The sequence below is a fragment of the Petromyzon marinus genome, chromosome 3 (assembly GCF_048934315.1).
Source record: "Petromyzon marinus isolate PM22_M1 ecotype Great Lakes invasive population chromosome 3, UKy_Petmar_22M1.pri1.0, whole genome shotgun sequence".
Classification (NCBI taxonomy): Eukaryota; Metazoa; Chordata; class Hyperoartia; order Petromyzontiformes; family Petromyzontidae; genus Petromyzon; species Petromyzon marinus.
The window spans coordinates 10,589,805-10,612,827 of NC_133669.1; the positions used below are offsets into that span (position 1 = coordinate 10,589,805).

The following is a 23,023-nucleotide window of genomic DNA, read 5'->3' on the forward strand; positions in this document are numbered from 1 at the left end:
GTCCCCCCCCCTCCACAAACTGGACACCTTTATACACTTATTTTCGGTAGTTAACAAAAAATATTTAAAATAAATAAATTATATGCAGCCGCGATTCCTAATGTGAGGGACAAAGCGAACCCATGCACCTCCCGCCCCCCAAATCGAGAAGTCAAACTCCCCTCTATGAATCAGGCCAAACATCCCAATCTGGCAAGAGTCTCCTGACAGAGAGTCTTGAGAATCAGCGAGGCTTTCCCGTGTAAATAATTGGCGTTATTAGAATGTGTTATAGAACATCATAATTCTCCTCTATAAATGTGTTGGCCCGCCACGCGCGTTTTAGGCCATGCCCTTTCTCCATGCAATGGTTAAGGTGAAGAAATATTTGCCAAAGCAAAAAAAATATTCACGTTTTGGCCGACGTAAATTTGAGGTCAGTATTTTCCATCTGGCGACTGTGACACATGGGTGTGGGCCTGGAAAGGTTTACGCGTATTAGAATTCATCTGCAAAGCACAACCATGAGAATAGGTTATCCAATTTTTTTTATGGCAACTAAACTGGTGTTACGATGTTAAAACACCAAACTGAAACCTTTTACAACGAATCATGTCTGCAAGGTGAAAACCTATTCTCATATTTTGGTACTGGTAAAGGAGGTCCCATGATGAACCACAACCAGTTTACAGAGTGTAACTGTGTCCACAATTGTTCATCGTGGCGTTTCCATGCTCTTACTAAGAGTCACCAGTGAGCCACAGTCACTTTACACCAAGTCTGTAATGGGGCAGGATCGGTTTCACGTTTCCTAACGCTGACCAGCGAATCAACAACCAACATTGATCAATTGCAGAACAAAGTGGTTTGGTTTTATTTCCTCTCCTTATCGCTCATCAGCAACCGACAGCCGATTAGAATGCAGTCGTGTAACAACACAGCGAAGAAGCATGAACCCGTTTGGCGCCTCTTAGCGCTCATCAGCGAGTTATTGCCGTTAACGTTGTGTAACCACACAACTGACGGGACGGACAGTGACTGGTTTCATCGCTCTGAGTGCTCATCAGCGAGACAAAACTACATTTACACAATTCAAGTCTCTAAACATGTGTTTTCTACGGCAATGACCAAAGATATTAATATATATCACTCATGAATTTAGGGTGGAGCGGTGTCGCTGTTGTTGTGTACTGCGCTATTAATCCCAATGAGCAGCTGTTGATTCCAGGTCACGGCTAACATCAATGGCGAGTGCTATCTGAACCGGCCATGCCCCCCCCCCATCACCCCCACTTCTTTATAGGCGTTGGGAGACCTTCCTTCATCCAGCAGTAGATAGCCAAAGGGCTGTAACAGTATTAATACTGCTTTTAGTAAGTTGATCTGAGCGAACGTGCTACATACACGTGCTATGTTCAGGAAATGCAACTAGCCAAACAGTCCGCAAGAATAAGGGCTTTTGGCAAATGCAAAACTTCGTGTACTGCATTGGAGTATCACCATTTGTCCACTGCTGGATGAATCCCCTCCCCACCCCACATCGTTGCTCCAACTCGGCGCTCCGCGACCTCTCGGGCGTGATGACCAACCCACCGCGTGCTTCACTCCGCCATTCGTCGTCGACCACTGTCCATCACCAAGCCCATTCTAAATGATGTTCCCTTCCTGAGCCAACTCTGCTTAACGGTCCATCCGACGTGTGCATGTTCTCTGATCTTCCGCCTGTTTCCCTCCTCTTTCTGTCTTTCAGTGGCATTCAAAGCGTGCACCTTTCCACGTTTTCGACCCGTTTGTTGCATTATGCTCGTATTTACAAACGTATAATTCAGTACACGTGCATTGTGTGTTCCGTTGTACAATGTCCAACGTCTAGGCTTCACCAACCGCACTGGACTGACCAACATGGTCAATGTGTGGTCAGCGTTATGGCATGCGACCAACACGGCGTGGGAAGACGTTCATCCGGCAAGGCATTGAGGAAAAAAAAGTGTGTGCATGTACAGTTGCACATTCGTGTACGTGTCTGACACGTGCACTATGAAAAACAACTTAAGTCAGAAAAGTTGTCATTTGGTTTCTCAGTAATGTCGGAAGTCCCATATTTCACACGCCAACCGTCGACATTCTGCACGTGCAACGAAAACACCAACGGAGTAAGTACTGGTGCAGCATCGACATCAGACGTTGCTAAAGTTTTCATATTCGAGTGTGCCTACTTAAACGCCGCATTGCAATTTAAAATGGCAGTGTCTCTCTCTCTCTCTCGGAGGAGGAGGAGGAGGAAACAGGTCCGAGAAGGACGCCCACCGCGGAGACGGAAGCAATGAGTTCACGCCACTGGGCAGGGAGGGAGATTGTGAAAGATGGCGTCGGATTGGGGTGGCCTTCATCCAGCAGTGGATAGGTCACGGCCGGTGACTATGATGACACTCCTCGAAAAAGGGAAATCGCGCGGCTCTCGTGCGCTCTGCTCGTGGCACTGCAATCGTCTTATGGAAACTCCACATTCCCGTGACGGTGGCCAGTTTATCCATGGCACAGCAGCCACTTTCCCACCACCCTACAGACCTGCATGCAGGCATCCTTTGGTGTAAAACCACGTGTGCGCCTCTCCGAGACCGAACGTCTCATTTCCAAGGGAAGAGAGGTGCGTACGCGTAAAAAAAAGGTGATCCATTTATAGACGCCCCCCTCAGGTATAATCTCATAATCTTCTAGCTTTATTATCAACAGGGTGATTGAATATTGTGAAAGCGATGCCCCCATATATATGTCACAGGAGAGCGTTAATACATTGAACACGTGCATTGATAGTGGTGGGAGCCTTGGACACTCGTCGACATGCCAATGTATTAGTCTCGATAATTTTTCCATTTTTTTATTTAATTGGGTATCCATACACGGACCACCCTACATTTATAAAGGCTTTCTCTAGCGTGTGCAAGGCCGCTACGACTCGTTGGCGAGATGCTATCTCTCTCGCCTGGTATGCAAGAGGTCATGGGTTCGACCCTGACGATGTCTGTATATTTGGAGTTCGCATGTGGTGGTGGTGGTGGTGGTGCTGGCGTGGATCATTCTCTGGGTCCTTCGGGTTTTATTCCCCTCCACATTTAGAAACATTCGTTGAGATTGTTTGGCCGCGACTATAAATTCCCACGTGTGACGACGAGCCACTTGGACGAGCTATCTTCAAGTGTGCCCAGGTCGCCTCGAACAAAAACGAGCACCAATAGCTCAGTTGACTTTTACCTGGTAAATAAAAAAATAGTTTAGATTTTAAATCTTAACATAAAGCTTTCGTGACTGCAGGAGTTAATATTCTTTGGGTCTTTACCAAAAGACCCAAAGAATATAGTTTAGATTTTAGTTTACCGCGGTCTAATTTTCACCAAAGTTCTGAGCGCGCCACAATCGCAGGTATGTCCCCCCACCGCCCCCCACACGAGATGTGAATCGCTCCGGGCTCTTACGTGGTTATATAAACATCACTATCTGTGTCTGTATCTGTATCTAGTTGTCTATCTCGTGTGTGTGTGTGGGAGAGCGTATCTCCTGGGGGGAGTGGTAGTGTAGCGGCGACCCGAGTTCGATTCCCACTCGCGGGCAACACCACCAGTGACGATTATCTGAACGGGTCCTGGGCCTCCCCGAGGTCGACTCAGCCTTAAATGAGTACATGGTGCGGTGTGTAAACATCGCCACTGGGGAGACAAAGGCGGCCGGGCGTGGTGCTGGCCACCCACCCCCCTCGTGTACCGTGCCGGCCTTCATAGGTGCTCGCTAACAGCACTTGCCCCTACAGTCTGTTAAGGCTATACGGGGGATCTTTGTCTTCGTTTGTACCTCCTGTGTGTGGCATCGTGAGTGGAGGCACACAACCACGCACCTTGCATGTCGAGTCGGCTCCAACTCGCTCCCCTCCTTCTCCTCCCCGGGTTGTCCAGGTCTCCAACAGCTCCTTGGTAGTTCCACCAGATTATCAGCGCCGCCTCAACGCGTCCAAAGGTTCATCGACGGATGTACGAGGTCCTCAATGAGAGCCCCGATGGGTGCACATGCTGCTTAATGAGTGTAAGTTGCTTCTCAAGCAGTTCAAGGCTTCCCCAATAAGTCCAGAGGGTTTCTCAAAATGGTTCACGACTTCTTCCTCCAATGGCTCAGTTTCAGTTCCTCTAAAGGGTATTCGCGTTTGAGGCACCAGGTCCTCCAGTAGTGATGTAGCAGGTTCTGCAGTGACAAGCGTCCCCCCTGAGGTCTAAGATGCCGTCGGGTCTCGCTGAGGTCCCCAGATCCCCCTGGCCGTCCCGGGAACAGGATCTCGACTGGAGTCTTCAAGTGTCTCCAGGAGCCGAGCCCACATAACCTGCCAGGAGCCAGATATCACAGCGACCAGCCCCCCCCCCTCGTCCTCGGACAGAAAAAATTAGGTCACGTTCCACTCTCTGCGCGTCCCGGTCGCGACCAGGGGAAGCGAGGGTGGGTTCGACTCCCAAGGAATGGCTCGTGGCGCTGGATCAAACGTCGATGTGGATTCTTCTAAATGGTCCGAGAGAGGTGCCGGCTGGTCCGGGACGCCCCTAGAGATCTTCTCTGGATCCTGGCTGGGTCCGCGTCGGTCCGGGTCCTGCTGTATCGCGTTCGCGGCGTCTCCCCTCGCGTCTCTCCGCGCGTCTCTCCGCGCGCGTTTCCGTTCCTCGGCTCTGGGGCCGCGGAGTCGCGCGGGATGGAGGCGGGGCCCTGGGCGGAGAGGAGCGTGTGTGTGTGTGTACACGTGTGTGTGTGTGCACGTGTGTGTACGTGTGTGTGTGTGCACGTGTGTGTGTGTGCACGTGTGTGTGTGTGCACGTGTGTGTGTGCACGTGTGTGTGTGTGCACGTGTGTGCACGTGTGTGCACGTGTGTGTGTGTACGTGTGTGTGTGCACGTGTGTGTACGTGTGTGTGTGCACGTGTGTGTGTACACGCGTGTGTGTGTGCACGTGTGTGTGTGTGCACGTGTGTGTGTGTACGCGTGTGTGTGTGTACGCGTGTGTGTGTGCACGCGCGTGTGTGTACGCGTGTGTGTGTGTGCACGTGTGTGTGTGTGCACGTGTGTGTGTGCACGCGTGTGTGTGTGTGCACGCGTGTGTGTGCACGCGTCTGTGTGTGTGTACACGTGTATGTGTGTGTGTGCACGCGTGTGTTTGTGTGTGTGCACGTGTGTGTGCACGCGTGTGTGTGCACGCGTGTGTGTGTGCACGCGTGTGTGTGCAAGTGTGCGTGTGTGCACGTGTGTGTGTGCACGCGTGTGTGTGCACGCGTGTGTGTGCACGCGTATGTGTGTGTGTACACGTGCATGTGTGTGTGTGCACGCGTGTGTGTGTGTGCACGTGTGTATACACGTGTGTGTGTGCACGCGTGTGTGTGTACACGTGTATGTGTGTGTGTGCACGCGTGTGTGTGTGTGCACGCGTGTGTGTGCACGCGTATGTGTACACGTGTGTGTGTGTGCACGCGTGTGTGTGTACACGTGTATGTGTGTGCACGCGTGTGTGTGTGTGCACGCGTGTGTGTGCACGCGTCTGTGTGTGTGCACGCGTGTGTGTGTACACATGTATGTGTGTACACGCGTCTGTGTGTACACGCGCGCGTGTGTGTATGTGCAACACGCGTGTGAGTGTATGTGTGTACACGTGCGTGTGTGTGCACGCGTGTGTGTGTGCACGCTTGTGTGTGTGCACGCGTTGTGTGTACACGCGCGTGTGTGTGTGCACGCGTGTGTGTGTGTGCACGCATGTGTGTGTGTGTGCACGCGTCTGTGTGTACACGCGCGCGTGTGTGTGTGTACACGTGCGTGTGTGCACGCGTGTGTGTGTACGTGTACATACACGAGTACACGTGAGTGTGTGTGTGTCCACGTGTGTGAAGGCGCGTGTGTGTATGTGCACGTGAGTGTGAACACGAGGACGTGTGTATGTAGTGGGGAGCGGTGGTGTAGCGGTTGGCGCACTGAGCTACGAACCCGGCGGCCCGAGTTCGACTCCCATTGTCAGATTAAGTACCTGTTGCAGGTTTGTCAACATCGCCACTAGGAAGACAAAGGCGCCACCCTCGTGGTGATGGGGGGGGGGGTGCTCGCTAACAGCACTTGCCCCAACAGTCTGTTAAAGGCTGTACGGCGGCATCTTTGTTTATGTACACGCGTGTTAACACGTGCCAATAAGATGGGTACACACACATCTAAAGAGTGTGCGCGCGTGCGTGCGATGGTATATGCGCGCCGTCCTGTCCACTCAACGCACAGCACGAACGCACAATGCTCTTCTTGTATGTACGTTGAACTTTTTCGCACCGTACGTAGCCAACCGTGCTAATCGGAGGTTCGCGGGAAGGACAACAAACTGAACACAGAATGCACTTTCAAAGAAACGAGTTTTCCATCTGTATACATTGATGTATTGTGGAAAACGCTTGAGTGCACGTGTGCACATGCAAGTATACGTGTGCGAACGTGCAAACTAAACATCTTAATAAGTGCGGGAGCGTGCACGCGCGAGTGTATATTCGAGATAAGAATTGTGGAAATCACAATTCCCCCCCCCAACCCGCCCGCGCGCCTTACCCCTCGGCGATTCATATTCGCAGGTGGATACATTTAACATTTTATTCTTATTTTAGTAAAACATCGTGATGGTGACCGAAGCGGCCTCTAGCGGTTGCAGGAGTCACGTAAAACTCATTACCTAGGACGTGTACGAATGGAAAATAAACACCACATCGGTCGATTCTGACGCACGTGATTCGTGTGCACGAAGCGTTTCTCTCAACGATCGTTATTAATCGATTAATCAAGGCATCGGGTTTAGTCAGCTCACTTGGACGACGATCCGGGCCCGAGACCCGAGTTCGCTTCATAGTCTATACACTAAATAATATATAAAAAAATGGTATCAGGCAAGGCCCACTGAGCTCTGCATCTCTTTTTAGAAGCGACCTGCCCACAAATGATAGCTCAACGAAGTGGCTTATCACGTGTGGACATTTATAGCGTCACGATGATGTACAAGATTAAACACATTTTTAGTCATACTGATGCGTTGGCAGCGATGCGCCAAACACAGTTACTGGAACAGAAGAAAACGCACACTCGTCAACAATGAACACATACATACGGTATAATCGGGGACGTTTTGGGAAATGGCCCTTCTCCGTAGCACATAAACCTGTACAACATCAGTTGGGGCAAGTGGTGTCTGGATTTTGTCCGGGCCTCCTCTAGGGCGACTCGGGAAGAAAAAAGAGTAAGTGGGCCTGAAATACTCTGCAGTAGTCATCACGATGGCAATTATTGACCGGGAAATCTTCTCTCTCGGGGTCTCAATGCAGTCGCCCATGTTCGGGAGGGTTTGGCAGAGTGGTACAGATTCATTGGGGGGGGGGGGGGTCACAAAACATCTGGACCATGCTGTTACTGCATTGGGATGTTTGGCCAATTTCATGGGAGTTGGGCTTCGTGTGGGAGGAAACCGGAGCACCAGGAGGGAACCCCCCCCCCCACCAGGAGTATGAAGGGATGTTCATCCACCCAGATAGATTTAAGATTCCACTAGTGCACTGCCTTCTCCTGGCCAACCTCGTGTGATCATATACCGCATCATCAGAGGGGAGATAAAGGCGCACGGGCGTTAATATCGAAGCTAAATTGGTGATCCATGCGTTTGCTCGGTGTGTCACGCATTGGATTCCCAAGTCGTGCGTTTAACCGGTCGCATGTGATACTGTATCTGACCCGATCTTGGGCTTCCCCCAGGTCGACTCAGCCTTAAATTAGTACCGTATCTGGCACGGTGTGTATAAACACCGGCACTTGGTGAGACAAAGACGGTCGGGCGTGGTGCTGGCTACAGCAACCCCATTCGCGTACCAGCCTCAATAGGCGCTCGCTAACAGCACGCACGCCAAACATGCGCGTGCATGGGTAGGTATGCGATGCACGGTATGTGTACGTTGTGTACTCTCGTGTGTGTGTGTGTATATACGGGTACAATGCAATACAATTAAGCATGGAGAGATGCACGCTTGGAATTACTACACCGAAAGTCGTCAGAGAACGCACGCACGTTAGAGACATCGTCTCGACGGTTAAAAAAAGTAAGTGGGCTTGGGCAGGAAGGGGAATCGTGATGATGATGATGGCCGGACATCGTGAGAGTGGCAGTCAAAACTCGGAAGAAAAAAAAACACGCCCGAAGGGGACATCCACCGCGGTGATGAAACGATGAGATGAGTTCGCGTGTGCAGGAGCGAGATGCAAATGTGGGATGACGACAGCTTGCGGAGGGGAGGCCTTCATCCAGCAGTGGATAAATTATGACTGGAGGTTATAGTACTGCACTGGTGTGTACACACACACACGAGTGAGTGAGTGTGAATGTATCTATGATTGAGTGTCCGCTGTGTCTGTGTACAAGTACGAGTGCCCCAACTTGGCTGTCCCATCACAGACAGCAGTTGTAGATTTGTGAACACAAAGACAAAAAGAGACACGTGCGCCTGTCTTACACAACCAGAAAGTAGCACGCACGCACGCGCACGCACGCACGCGCGCGCTCTCTCGCATTCTCCAACTGAGTTCAACTTTCACGCGGTTTGTCAACGTGCAAAAATGGTCACGGTTCGTCCGTGCCTGAATTTTGTTTTATTTGTTCTTGCAGCGAACAATGGGGACGTACTGTAATTGCTATTGTTACGGCACTGCCGTCACCGCCGTTTGCAGGCAAAGGGGGGTGGGGGGGGGGGTCGCGTTCATTGTCGTACGTCCGGTACCCCTTTGGCATCCCCCCCCCCTCTCTCTCACCCGTCTCGCTCACGCGAGAGAGACGGGGGGCCTCTGGAATTCACGTTTCCTGCCCTCAGCTCCATTTTAGCCCAAACACAATCATGCACACACGGACGCATACATACACACGCGCATGCACGCGATCCTTGCACATGCTTACAAAGTGTCACGCGTACATGGACGTGCACACGTGCACGTCCATGTACGCGTGCACACGCTGACACATACAAAGACACGCACATATACATGCAATACATGCACATGCGTACGTGCACACGTGCACACATGCACACATACAGCAACACTAATACACTCACATAGTCTACACATACAATACATACACGTGGAATACATGCACGTACTTACAGTATCACACGTGCGTGCGTGCATGTATGTACACAGAGCAACACAAACACACACAAAATTCACTTAGAACACATACACTCACATATCACAAACGTAGTCCCACACACACGCATTCACACACGCACACTGTACAGATACTAGCATGCGTACGCATGCAGATTTCACATTCAAACGCACGTATCCCTTACACATACGTTCGCACACACCAACATGTACACGTACGTGCAGACACTGGTTTCGTAGCCACGAATTCACCCCAGAGAGCCTCACAGAGTCTCAAGGACTCATTTTCAGGAGGGCCCTGCATTGGAATGTTTTGACAATTACTTGAATGTTTGGTATGTGGGAGGAAACCAGAGCACGCCGAGAAAACCCCCAGACCGCTGGGGCAAATGCTGTGAGCGAGCACCTATTAAGGCTCACACCTTCGCAGGAGGGGTGTTGGTGTTGCCAGACGCACGCCCGGCCGCCTTTGTCTCCCCACTGATTGGGGCGGGGGAGGGACCACACACCACATCAGGTACCCACTGAAGTGCCGAGTCGACCTCCCAAAGACCCCGGCCCGGTTAAGATATTCGCCACTCACGTTATCCGTGAGACGGAATCGAACTTGGGTCGCCGGGTTTGTGGCGCAGTGCTTAGACACAAAGACAAATATCCCCCGTATAGCCGTTACAGACAGTTTGGGCAAGTGCCGTTAGCGAGTGACTATGAAGGTTAGCACGGCACACGAGGGGGTGGGTGGCCAGCACAGAACCCGACCGCCTTTGTCTCTCTAGTAGCGATGGTTAAACATCCCACGCCAGATACTCATTGGAGGCTGAGTCGACCTAGGGGAGGCCCAGGACCGGTTCAGATAATCGTCACCGGTGTTCGCCATGAGCAGGAATCGAACTCATGTATCCGGATACATCGCGCAGTGCGCTAACCATGACACTACCGCTCCCCTCCCACACACATACGCAACGCGTGCACACATTCAGTGAAGTATACTTAAAGTTCGTGTCGTTGAAGACAGCATTTCAAATGTATTTGTTTAGCATTGGTTACCCCGCTCAGTGTGTGGTTTTCAATCATGGTGATTGTGATGGATGCATTCAGTCGGAGTTTGTGATCTGCTTTGCGTTCGCACGCCCTTATGAATCACGAGTCCGATATTTATTCGATAAAATAGTCGATTAACGGGACTCAAGTGAGTCGTCTACTTGGCATGGTCGATTACGCGGGCCCCTTCCAAAATCAATTGCCGCCGGGCCGACGTGCTGCCTCCTGAAGGTGGAAAACCCCCTACGAGACACGCTCAGCGTGGGAACAGAGGTGGAGTTTTTTTCCCCAATCGGATATCCCAGCTCGGTTGAGAATTATATATATAAAAAAAGTGATTTCACAGGTGCATGCAGACTACATACAGAGCACACGCATGTCGATGTTCATACAACTCGTCAGGACAGACTGGTCACGCCATCGAGAATAAATAATTTCCATCTCGGGATCATGCGGCCGCCCGCCGAAATTGCGTCGCCCAACGCTCCACCACTCGAGTCAGATGGTAAAATTGACGTTTTTCATCAAATACGCAGCACGACTTCAAAAATCCGCGCTCCGACAATCCGCAGTTTGCGACTCTTCCCGCAAATACCGGGAGCGACTCATCGTCCCCGTAATTCGCGGCACACCGCGTCGGTGGCCCTCGCGGATTTTCACGTGTGATAGATGTAATCTGATGGTTGTATTTTAATGTTAGAATGCACTTTTTAAAGCGCTGCTTTGAAAATCGCGGAGCTGCAGAGAGGATCGCGGAGCTGCAGAGGTAAAGTGTGGGGAATGCATTTTATTTGCATGAGCGCAGGCTACTAGCTGTGCTAAAGTAATTTGTTTGGAAGGAGTAGAATTTAGCATAAAAAAAAGACTTGGATAACAAATCGAAAAAATGCAAAAAAATGAATTAACATGTGGAACCATATGGCAGAGTTGCGCCATTTGGGTCTGCGAAAAAGATGCACAAGGGTGGGATGTAGAAAGCACAACGCCCGGCCGCCTTTGTCCCCCCAGGGCTGATGTCTCATTTGAGACCAAGTCGATCTGGGGATAGGTCTCGGACAGACATCCGCCACTGTGAGCGGGAATCGAACTTAGGTTGCCAGGTTTCGGAGCGCAGGGCGCTAACCGTTGCACCACCGCTCCCGTATGTGCACAACACACATTCTCATACACATTCTGTACATACAAAGACAAATGCACACACACACACACACAAAGCCTGGAAGCGCAAAGACAAAGGTCATCCGTATTGGGGCAAGTGCTGTTAGCAAGCATCTGGGAAGACAGGCAAAGGACACGAGGGGTGGATGGTAAGAACCACGCGCCACGTCTCCCCAGTGGCGATGTTTACACACCAAAACAGGGGAGACCCAGAACCAGTTCAGATAATTGTCCCTGATAAGCGGGAATCGAACTCGGGGCCACGGGTTTGTAGTGCAGCGCTCCCTTAGATGCACATACGCAGCCTGGACGCACACAGACACATAATCATATGCACACATATGCAAAGCCATGCACACACACACACTGCCTGGACGCACACACATATGCATGCACACAAATGCACAACGTCCACGCACTGACCCATCCTGCAAACACACACATGGACAGCCATAAACACACACACACAGCCTCCACACACACACACAGCCTGCACGCACACAAGCACAGCATTACGCGCACACACGCACGCACGCTGCGTGTCTGGCTAAGATATGCCCATATTAGTCCAGCGTCCATAACTTCAGAAGTGCTGGATAGGGGCCGGGGGAGTGACTGTACGCGCGTGTGTGTGTGTGCTTGCCTGTATGTGTGTGTGCGCGTACGTCTTGAGCACGGGCGTGGAAGGGTAGGTGGCCGGGAGAGGTGGTGCAGTGGTTGGGATAATGCGCAACCTTGCCAGATAGGTTCGATCCCCGGCCATGGATAACAAAACACTTTCCTTACTGCTTCTTCCCTCGCACTGCTCCACTTTGGAATTCCCTCCATTCCGTCATCGTCTCTTTCCCCAAGTTCTCAGCTCAGTTTAATAAACGTTGATCGTGCTGTTATTTGCTGGCCACTTGGTGTTTTGGGGCTTTGGTTGGGCCTGTCCTATTCTTATATACATAAAAAAATAAACGCATGACAATTGGCTACCACGACCTATCCTGGGCGTTCCCAAGATTCACTCAGCCTTGCATGAGTAACTGATGTATGCAAACATTGGTTAGCATTTGGTAGACAAATGCGATCGGGCGTGCTTATATGGCCTTATTAGACTGCCCCCAACAGCAGCCTATAAGACTGCCTCAACAGTCGATACTGCTCAGTAGGAATGTTGCGTCGTCCAGGCGATAGTGAACCGACTCCGCTTATGTTCAGTTCCTGGCCGTGGCGCAACATACATCTCACATACATCTCACATACAACTCCGAGTGCGTAATTGTGTGTCAAAACCTGGCTTGGGTCTCAGCAAAGTCGACTTAGACGAAACAACCCAAGCAATGAAGAGACAAAGGCGACCAGGAGGAGTGCGTGGCATTGTTGAGCGTCATCTGTAAAGAATTGACATGAGAGTACCTGGTGGGGTACCGGCCTTAATAGGCGCTCGCTAACAATAATTGCCCCAACACTCTATTTAGGCTGAATGGCGAGTGTTTGATAGCGTGCACGTGTTAGTGTATGGTGGCGTAATTATCGCACTGCTCTATGAACCCGGAGAGACGAGTTAGATTTTCACTCACGGCCGACACCAGTGACGGTTATCTGAATCAGTCCTGGGCCACCCCTAGGTCGAATCAGCAACCAAAATGAGCACGGTACTCGGTGCAGTGTAAATATCACCACTAGGGAGACAAAGGCGGTCGGGCGTGGTGCTTGTCACTCATCCCCTCGTTAAGAGCACTTGCCCCAACCGTCTGTTAAGGCTCGATGGGGAAGCTTTGTCTTCGTACACACAAACTCAGTCGCGTGGCACGGTGCTTATCTTTAATCAGCCAATAATCATCATCAGCTCCACAACAGATGAAATGAGTACAAACCCACGGAAAGCCAGCAGTAATTATCTTATGAATGAACTTGCCCCGCGATAGGAATCGAATCTATTCTTATATACCCACTAGAGTCTCGTCGAGTCTCAAGCCTGTTTCATAAAAGGGTCCTGGCTATAGCTCTCCGATGTATCTTCGGGTGATATATCACGTGATATTCAGCACGCCCGACGTTTCGATCCGCTTGCTGGGGGAGATTATTGTTATAACGGCGTGTTTGGACAATTCCATTTATGAGTGATTGGCTTCATATGGGAGGAACCCGGAGTTCCCGAAGAAACCTCACCACGTGCATGCGGGGACAGCGCTGCTCAAAGGTCAGCATAGATGGACTCACGAACCTACTTGCTACACTGTCATCTTTTGGCCACCTCGCAGCCCAACTTGTTTGGTAGTTTCACAAATCTCTGCGTGATCCACCAACCCTTGCCCCAAACAAAGCGCTGGATGACGGAAACACTTCCAAAGGTTCGATGATGCGAACACAGACTTTAGAATATAAGTGTGTGTGTGTGTGTACAGCTCTGTCAATCCACTGCTGGACGAATACTTCCCTAATGGGGGCTGTTCACTGTTGCATTTTTCAGGTCGTGCCCAGTACTGTATCGGATATCATCAGCCACTGTTATTAGCCGTGGCCGGGAATTGAACTCAGGTAGTCAAGTTCAAGCTCTTTTTTTATTTCGTAAGACTTAAAGAAAATACAAAAACGAGCAAATCTAAAAAATGTGTAGCGGGTTCATAACCACTGCACCGCCGCTACACCCCCGTGAGCTACCGAGCATTTTCCGGATTATAAGTCGCTCGAGAAAGTAAAGACGCACACAAAACTCGTGCCCTCACACACGCAGATACATCTAAGGAGCACCCCCAACTTTTGCTTTAGTACGGCAGACCGCAACTACAAACAGTGCCTCTTGATTCATGACCCAAAAACTTGATCGTTCATCGATTCGGGCGATGGGGGGGGGGAAGGTTGGGTGAAGGGGGTGTGTGGGTTTAGGTTTATGGAGCTGGAGGAGATTGACGTCACACGCCTGGTGTGTATCTGTGTGCTCTGTGTAACGTATGCGTGTGTGAGCAGATGGGTGAGACGAGGAGGGACGAGTTAGGGGTACGATTAAATGCGCCATCCAGTACGAAAGCTACGTCTCATCCAGTGCAGAACCCCCTAGCCCAGAGCATATTTACAGAGGGCACAATGACACAGACATTGACGAAGAACAAAAGCTGAAACGTATGAAGAAGTACTAGGATCGCCCAGAAAGTAATACCCCACTGGCAAGGAACGCACCCTCTCGTTCCTCGACGGCGTAAACCCATCGAGGTGGCATGGGATTATAAGGAAACGTAACGCGCATGTAACCAATACATCTGCTAATTCTATGGGTATGTTGAACTTTTCTTCAATACATTTGGGTCCAGAACAAACAAATGGGGCGATCCTAGCAGCGTGAAGAGGTGCAGGCATCGCGTTGCTTGGAATTACGCCGAGAGAAATAGGCGAGGAACACGTGGATTAAATATCGACGCGAGTCGTGAACATCGGATTGCAAGTTCTGAAAAGTTGTCGTGCTCGGGTCAGGGCGCGTCGCTCGAAGGGGCCATGGCCGTCGGTCGAGACTAGCGACGGCAGTGGCCCTCCAAAGGAGGGGATACACCCCGAGGGGACGTCTACCGTGGCAACGGAGCAATGCAGTCAGCTCGTTCTCAACGATCTTTGTCGATTGAGGATTTTGTTTTGAATTGGAGAATTGCGTGGAAATGCCACGCTGAAGTGGCGTGTGGAACGGGGTGCGGATTCTACGTGGGATTTGTTTGGAATGCCATTGTGGAATTTGGTGGGAATGTCACGTGGAATTTGGTGAGATTGTGACGTGGAATTGGCGAGGAATTGGTGGGAAAGTCACGCGGAATTTCATGAGATTGACGTTGAATTGGGTGAAATTGGTGGGAAAGTCACATGGAATTGGGTGAGAACTCGCATTGCATCGGGTGGGAATGTCACCCGCAGGTTGGGATTGAACCGTGACCCATGTGGTCACGTCCCTCATCTCCGTACAGTGGCGCATGGGGAGGGGAGGGAGGGCAGACGAGGAGGAGGAGGGAGGGAGAAAGAAGGAAATGGTTGAAAAAACAGGAAATGGATAGAATCAAACTCACGAACCCGCGGGGCACTCACACGGGGACACACGGAGACACGGCACACGGGGACACACGTACACACTCATGGTAACATAGGGGCACACAGAGACACGAAGACACAGGGACACACAGCACCATAGGACATATGTGCTCACTCATGGGGACACGATAACGTGTGGAACATGGTACGCGGTGACTTGTAGGGACATTTCACGAGATTAAACGAGTGGGACATACTCCTGGTGGCATGACAAATCGTTACGCATCACATGGACTCGTGTACACACGGAGATACAGGGACAAGAGGAGACATGGAGGCACGGCCAGACATTCGTGAGGACACATGGATTCACTCACGTACACACGGACACATGGGGGTACACACGCGCCCAGTAATGTAGAACATTAGGCTGACCCTGCCCTATGTGTGAAACCAATCAACCTCCCCGTCATACTTTTGGGGGCCAAAATAAATAATCGTTTTGTATATTTCTAGTTCCAAGCATAGCCTCGACCATATTTGTGCCAACATTTTAGATTATTAAGCCCTTCAAGAAGCCCATTCGAAGTTACATTGGTCACTCGGTCACGATTGGCTGTGCGCATACGTTGTGGGGTAGGGCAAGGGTAATAGAGTTTGGTGTGGGGATGAGACATGGGTAGGGGGTCTGTAGAGTGGGGTCTAATTGGTAGGAAGTCTACAGGGAAGGCGGTTTATGGAGCATGGGGTTTGGTAAGTAAGGGGTTCCCTGGGGTATGGGGAGTCGGGGGGTTCATGGGGTATAAGGTTTATGTGGCATGGGGTCTGGGAGTCCGGGCGTTTGTGAGTTGGGGGGGGGGGCTTTGTGGGATATAGGGGGGTTTGGTTTTTTTTCTGAGAGCCCTGATCCCCAGAGTTCGCTTCTCCCAGAAACCCCCTCCCCCCTCCCTCAAAGCTGGAATCTGATTGGCAGGTCTAGGGGGCGATGGAGGGGAGATGGAGCTGGGGGGGGGGGGGGGGGGGCTTCCCAATCGTGGAGGGTCAAGCGTGGGAGCGGCGGGGAAGCGAGAAGCGGGGAACTCCAGATAGGAGGGACACACCCTGGGCCTCCCGCCCCAACTGCCCCCCCCTTCCCCCACATGCTCCCTCCCTCTATGCAGTGCACGCAATGATATGTTTAACTCCTTTGGCTTCCAAGCGGCCTCGCAAGCGCATCTGCGAAAAAGAGCTTTATAGCTCATCGGATTCCTCCGGTGTAAATACATATTGTGATTTTGCATTGCAAAGCCTTTTCTTTCTTAAAGATCGAAAGGACCGAGCTGAGAGAGACAATATGTTGTGCGTGTATGTGCAACACTGTGTTGGCAGTTTACAATTAACTAAAGATCACATTCTCCAATAACACTGCCCTCAAAGTATTTCATTGGCGACGTTTCAGACAATGGCTCTTCATAGCACGGAATTGGATTTCTGCTGATGTTTGCTTTTATCCAAAGAACCACACGGTAGCGTATAATGAGTTTATGTACGGTATTTTGCTATTTACATTGAATGAATTTGGCTCTCATAGTTTTTTTATGGAATGTTGGTAATCCAGCAGCAACATTTGTTTGCGAGCCTGAACGGGCCCAGGGGTTTCTCGCGTATTCACATGCTGCTTGATAGCACTCGTCTGGAAAAGCAGGAGAGTGATAGAAGCTAAGTTTTATTTATATATGGGATGGAGTTGTACTTGTGTTTTAAATTGTATGCAGCGATGTTTGTGATGAGACAAAGCTCTCTAGTTCGGTTCTGCCTTCAACAGGAATTTACGGTGTGATCTTTATCTCTAAACATCTTGGGAGATATGGATCCGACTTTGGCGAGCAAGATATGTGCCGTTGATGATGTTACGAATTTCATCTGTGCAACTACAGTACTTTAAAATAATATCACATTTTCTAAAAAAACCCACAATCATCAAAACAGCATTACCATTTGTTTTACTTGAGCGACGATAGATGATGCCACAATCTCAACGTGAACGTGTTTTGCCGCAGTGAGTAAAAGGCAAAAGTGCAGATCTCGAGGGTGCTCGAGAGAGCCCCTCTGGAGGTTATTTGGCCTACTCTTCCATAATAGCCGTGACATCTTGGGAGAGTTCGGGGTACCCACGCTTCAGCCCTCCACAAGCGACCTGCCGATCGCGTACCTGTGGTTTTGCCCTTAGCCAGTGAGCAGGGAGCTGTGAAGGTTCCATTCCCTACGCACTCCTCTTGGTAATGTCCGTTGAGCACCGATGCCAGTCGGGGGTCGACATGACCCCATCGTTGCTTTCGGGTCGATCAAACAGATAATGCACCACTTTGTTGGAAGTCAAAAGTGAATGGTCATCATTGGCAAGAAACTAAAGCCAGGCCCGCGTGCGCGTGACTGGAATTGCCACCACTCGCTTTGACAAAGGCGGCACAACACACGCATCGTTGTACTGTACTACGTTGTCACGTCCATGCTCTCCGCACTCACCATCGCGACGAACTGCGGTCAAATAACCCCCCCCCCACCCCCACGCGAGCAATCATCCAGCAGTGGATTGGCAAAGGGCTTTGCACGTATACAAGACGTGGGGCCAGCACATAGCGGCGGGCGGGCGGGCGTGCGTGCACAGGTAGCACGCGCGTGTTCATGCCGACACGGCGGTTATCAGCGGTGTTACATCATCAAACATTCAGGTGTGTTACTGACACACTGGATGCTGTATTAGTAGCCATCCATATGCATGAGCGTCCTCACACTTAAACAGCATTACCACAGCCTAATGCATACGAGTGGCGAGCGCACTGCACTCTGAACCTACAGTTTAAAACATTTTTTATTGTATTTAACCAGGTAAGGCACACTGAGCTATCGAGCTCATTTTCAGAAGCGACCTGGCCACAAATGATAGCTCAACGAAGTGGCTTGTCACGTGACAATGTATCGCAACCAAATAGTCTAAACACGTGACGTCGATATTTTATTTAAAGCTTTCGTGACTGCAGTGATTCATATTCTTGGTTCTTTCGGTAAAGTCACGTAGAAGGGAACATTTTATTGTTTTATGTTTTTATTTTTTTATTATTATTTTATTGTTTCCCTTCTACGTGACTTTACCGAAAGAACCAATAATACGTGACGTCGATTTTAAATGTCGAGGGAAAAACCGGAGGAGCCGGAGAAATCTCCACGCAATCACGGGGAGAACATGTACACCAGGTGAGGTAGGGAAGAACATGCACACCAGGCGAGGTAGGAGAGAACATGTACACCAGGTGAGGTAGGGGAGAACATGTACACCAGGCGAGGTAGGGGAGAACATGTACACCAGGTGAAGTAAAGGAGAACATGTACACCAGGTGAGGTAGGGGAGAACATGTACACCAGGCGAGGTAGGGGAGAACATGTACACCAGGTGAAGTAGGGGAGAACATGTACACCAGGCGAGGTAGGGAGAACATGTACACCAGGTGAGGTAGGGAGAACATGTACACCAGGCGAGGTAGGAGAGAACATGTACACCAGGTGAAGTAGAGGAGAACATGTACACCAGGCGAGGTAGGGGAGAACATGTACACCAGGCGAGGTAGGGGAGAACATGTACACCAGGCGAGGTAGGAGAGAACATGTACACCAGGTGAGGTAGGAGAGAACATGTACACCAGGCAAGGTAGGGGAGAACATGTACACCAGGCGAGGTAGGGGAGAACATGTACACCAGGTGAGGTAGGGGAGAACATGTACACCAGGTGAGATAGGAGAGAACATGTACACCAGGTGAGGTAGGGGAGAACATGTACACCAGGCAAGGTAGGAGAGAACATGTACACCAGGCGAGGTAGGGAAGAACATGTACACCAGGTGAAGTAGGGGAGAACATGTACACCAGGCGAGGTAGGGGAGAACATGTACACCAGGCGAGGTAGGGAGAACATGTACACCAGGTGAGGTAGGGAGAACATGTACACCAGGCGAGGTAGGAGAGAACATGTACACCAGGTGAAGTAGGGGAGAACATGTACACCAGGCGAGGTAGGGGAGAACATGTACACCAGGCGAGGTAGGGGAGAACATGTACACCAGGCGAGGTAGAGGAGAACATGTACACCAGGCAAGGTAGGGGAGAACATGTACACCAGGCGAGGTAGGGGAGAACATGTACACCAGGTGAAGTAGGGGAGAACATGTACACCAGGTGAGGTAGGGGAGAACATGTACACCAGGTGAGGTAGGAGAGAACATGTACACCAGGTGAAGTAGGGGATAACATGTACACCAGGGGAGGTATGGGAGAACATGTACACCAGGTGAGGTAGGGGAGAACATGTACACCAGGCGAGGTATGGGAGAACATGTACACCAGGTGAGGTAGGGGAGAACATGTACACCAGGCGAGGTAGGGGAGAACATGTACACCAGGCGAGGTAGGAGAGAACGTGTACACCAGGTGAGGTAGGGAGAACATGTACACCAGGTGAGGTAGGGGAAAACATGTACACCAGGCGAGGTAGGAGAGAACATGTACACCAGGTGAGGTAGGGAGAACATGTACACCAGGCGAGGTAGGAGAGAACATGTACACCAGGTGAAGTAGGGGAGAACATGTACACCAGGTGAGGTAGGGGAGAACATGTACACCAGGTGAGGTAGGGAGAACATGTACACCAGGTGAGGTAGGGGAGAACATGTACACCAGGTGAGGTAGGGAGAACATGTACACCAGGCGAGGTAGGAGAGAACATGTACACCAGGCGAGGTAGGGGAGAACATGTACACCAGGCGAGGTAGGGGAGAACATGTACACCAGGCGAGGTAGGGGAGAACATGTACACCAGGTGAGGTAGGGAGAACAGGCGAGGTAGGAGAGAACATGTACACCAGGCAAGGTAGGAGAGAACATGTACACCAGGTGAGGTAGGGAGAACATGTACACCAGGTGAGGTAGGGAGAACATGTACACCAGGCGAGGTAGGGAGAACATGTACACCAGGCGAGGTAGGGAGAACATGTACACCAGGCGAGGTAGGGAGAACATGTACACCAGGTGAGGTAGGAGAGAAAATGTACACCAGGCGAGGAAGGGAGAACATGTACACCAGGCGAGGTAGGGAGAACATGTACACCAGGCGAGGTAGGAGAGAACATGCACACCAGGCGAGGTAGGGAGAACATGCACACCAGGTGAGGTAGGGAGAACATGTACACCAGGCGAGGTAGGAGAGAACATGCACACCAGGCGAGGTAGGGAGAACATGCACACCAGGCGAGGTAGGGAGAACATGCACACCAGGTGAGGTAGGAGAGAACATGTACACCAGGCGAGGTAGGAGAGAACATGTACACCAGGCGAGGTAGGGAGAACATGCACACCAGGTGAGGAAGGAGAGAACATGCACACCAGGTGAGGTAGGGAGAACATGTACACCAGGTGAGGTAGGGGAGAACATGTACACCAGGTGAGGTAGGTAGAATATGTACACCAGGCGAGGTAGGAGAGAACATGTACACCAGGCAAGGTAGGAGAGAACATGCACACCAGGTGAGGTAGGGAGAACATGTACACCAGGCGAGGTAAGAGATAACATGTACACCAGTTGAGGTAGGAGAGAACATGTACACCAGGCAAGGTAGGGAGAACATGTACACCAGGTGAGGTAGGGAGAACATGTACACCAGGTGAGGTAGGGAGAACATGTACACCAGGTGAGGTAGGGGAGAACATGTACACCAGGTGAGGTAGGGAGAACATGTACACCAGGTGAGGTAGGGAGAACATGTACACCAGGTGAGGTGGAGAGAACATGTACACCAGGTGAGGTAGGGAGAACATGTACACCAGGTGAGGTAGGGAGAACATGCACACCAGGCGAGGTAGGAGAGAACATGTACACCAGGTGAGGTAGGGGAGAACATGTACGCCAGGTGAGGTAGGAGAGAACATGTACACCAGGCGAGGTAGGGAGAACATGTACACCAGGTGAGGTAGGAGAGAACATGTACACCAGGTGAGGTAGGGGAGAACATGTACACCAGGCGAGGTAGGGGAGAACATGCACACCAGGCGAGGTAGGAGAGAACATGTACACCAGGTGAAGTAGGGGAGAACATGTACGCCAGGTGAGGTAGGGAGAACATGTACACCAGGTGAGGTAGGGGAGAACATGTACACCAGGTGAGGTCGGGAGAACATGTACACTAGGTGAGGTAGGGAGAACATGTACACCAGGTGAGGTAGGGGAGAACATGTACACCAGGTGAGGAAGGAGAGAACATGCACACCAGGTGAGGTAGGAGAGACCATGCACACCAGGTGAGGTAGGGGAGAACATGTACACCAGGTGAGGTAGGGAGAACATGTACACCAGGTGAGGTAGGGAGAACATGTACACCAGGCGAGGTAGGAGAGAACATGTACACCAGGCGAGGTAGGGAGAACATGCACACCAGGTGAGGAAGGAGAGAACATGCACACCAGGTGAGGTAGGGAGAACATGTACACCAGGTGAGGTAGGGAGAACATGTACACCAGGTGAGGTATGGAGAACATGTACACCAGGCGAGGTAGGAGATAACATGTACACCAGTTGAGGTAGGAGAGAACATGTACACCAGGCGAGGTAGGGAGAACATGTACACCAGGTGAGGTAGGGAGAACATGTACACCAGGTGAGGTAGGGAGAACATGTACACCAGGTGAGGTAGGGAGAACATGTACACCAGGCGAGGTAGGAGAGAACATGTACGCCAGGTGAGGTAGGAGAGAACATGTACACCAGGCGAGGTAGGGGAGAACATGTACACCAGGTGAGGTAGGGAGAACATGTACACCAGGCGAGGTAGGGGAGAACATGTACACCAGGTGAGGTCGGGAGAACATGTACACTAGGTGAGGTAGGGAGAACATGTACACTAGGTGAGGTAGGGAGAACATGTACACCAGGTGAGGTAGGGGAGAACATGTACACCAGGCGAGGTAGGGAGAACATGTACACCAGGTGAGGTAGGGAGAACATGCACACCAGGTGAGGTAGGAGAGACCATGCACACCAGGTGAGGTAGGGGAGAACATGTACACCAGGTGAGGTAGGGAGAACATGTACACTAGGTGAGGTAGGGAGAACATGTACACCAGGTGAGGTAGGGAGAACATGTACACTAGGTGAGGTAGGGAGAACATGTACACCAGGTGAGGTAGGGAGAACATGTACACCAGGTGAGGTAGGGAGAACATGTACACTAGGTGAGGTAGGGGAGAACATGTACACCAGGTGAGTTAGGGGAGAACATGTACACCAGGTGAGGTAGCTAACCTCTGTGGCGAATTATATATAAATGTTTCTCAGTGCCAGATTAAGCTAGTGCGGTGCTTGAAGCATATATGTTATATAGGGGCCCTATATATTAGAAAGAACATAAATATTAAAACACACATTTTTTACTTGCGTAGTAAATTGTATTTTTTCATTTGCTATACAGCCAGATAATACGATAAATCGCTAACCTTAAACACCCAGTCTTTTCATAAAAGTTGAAGGCGGTATAGTACTACAGTAATAGAGCAAGTGCAGAATAACTGAACCCGAATTGATAGCTTGAAAGAATTTAGCGCGATGCCCTTGAAAGTGCGGGGCCCGTAGTAGCTACTA

The 23,023-nt window shown here is 50.8% G+C and overlaps 1 protein-coding gene across 2 annotated transcripts in view; it reads right to left on the reverse strand.

The window, feature by feature from the left end:
• LOC116953494 (rho GTPase-activating protein 6-like) overlaps nucleotides 1–23,023 on the reverse strand; it is an 88,037-nt gene that overhangs the window by 53,927 nt on the left and 11,087 nt on the right. The window contains exon 1 of one of the 2 annotated variants that reach the window (XM_032973754.2): nucleotides 3,869–4,936. The exons of the other annotated variant lie outside the window; for it this stretch is intronic. The gene's annotated coding sequence lies outside the window, so the exon portion shown is untranslated. Of the gene's footprint in view, nucleotides 1–3,868; nucleotides 4,937–23,023 lie in introns of those variants that run through there. 2 annotated transcript variants of the gene reach the window in all.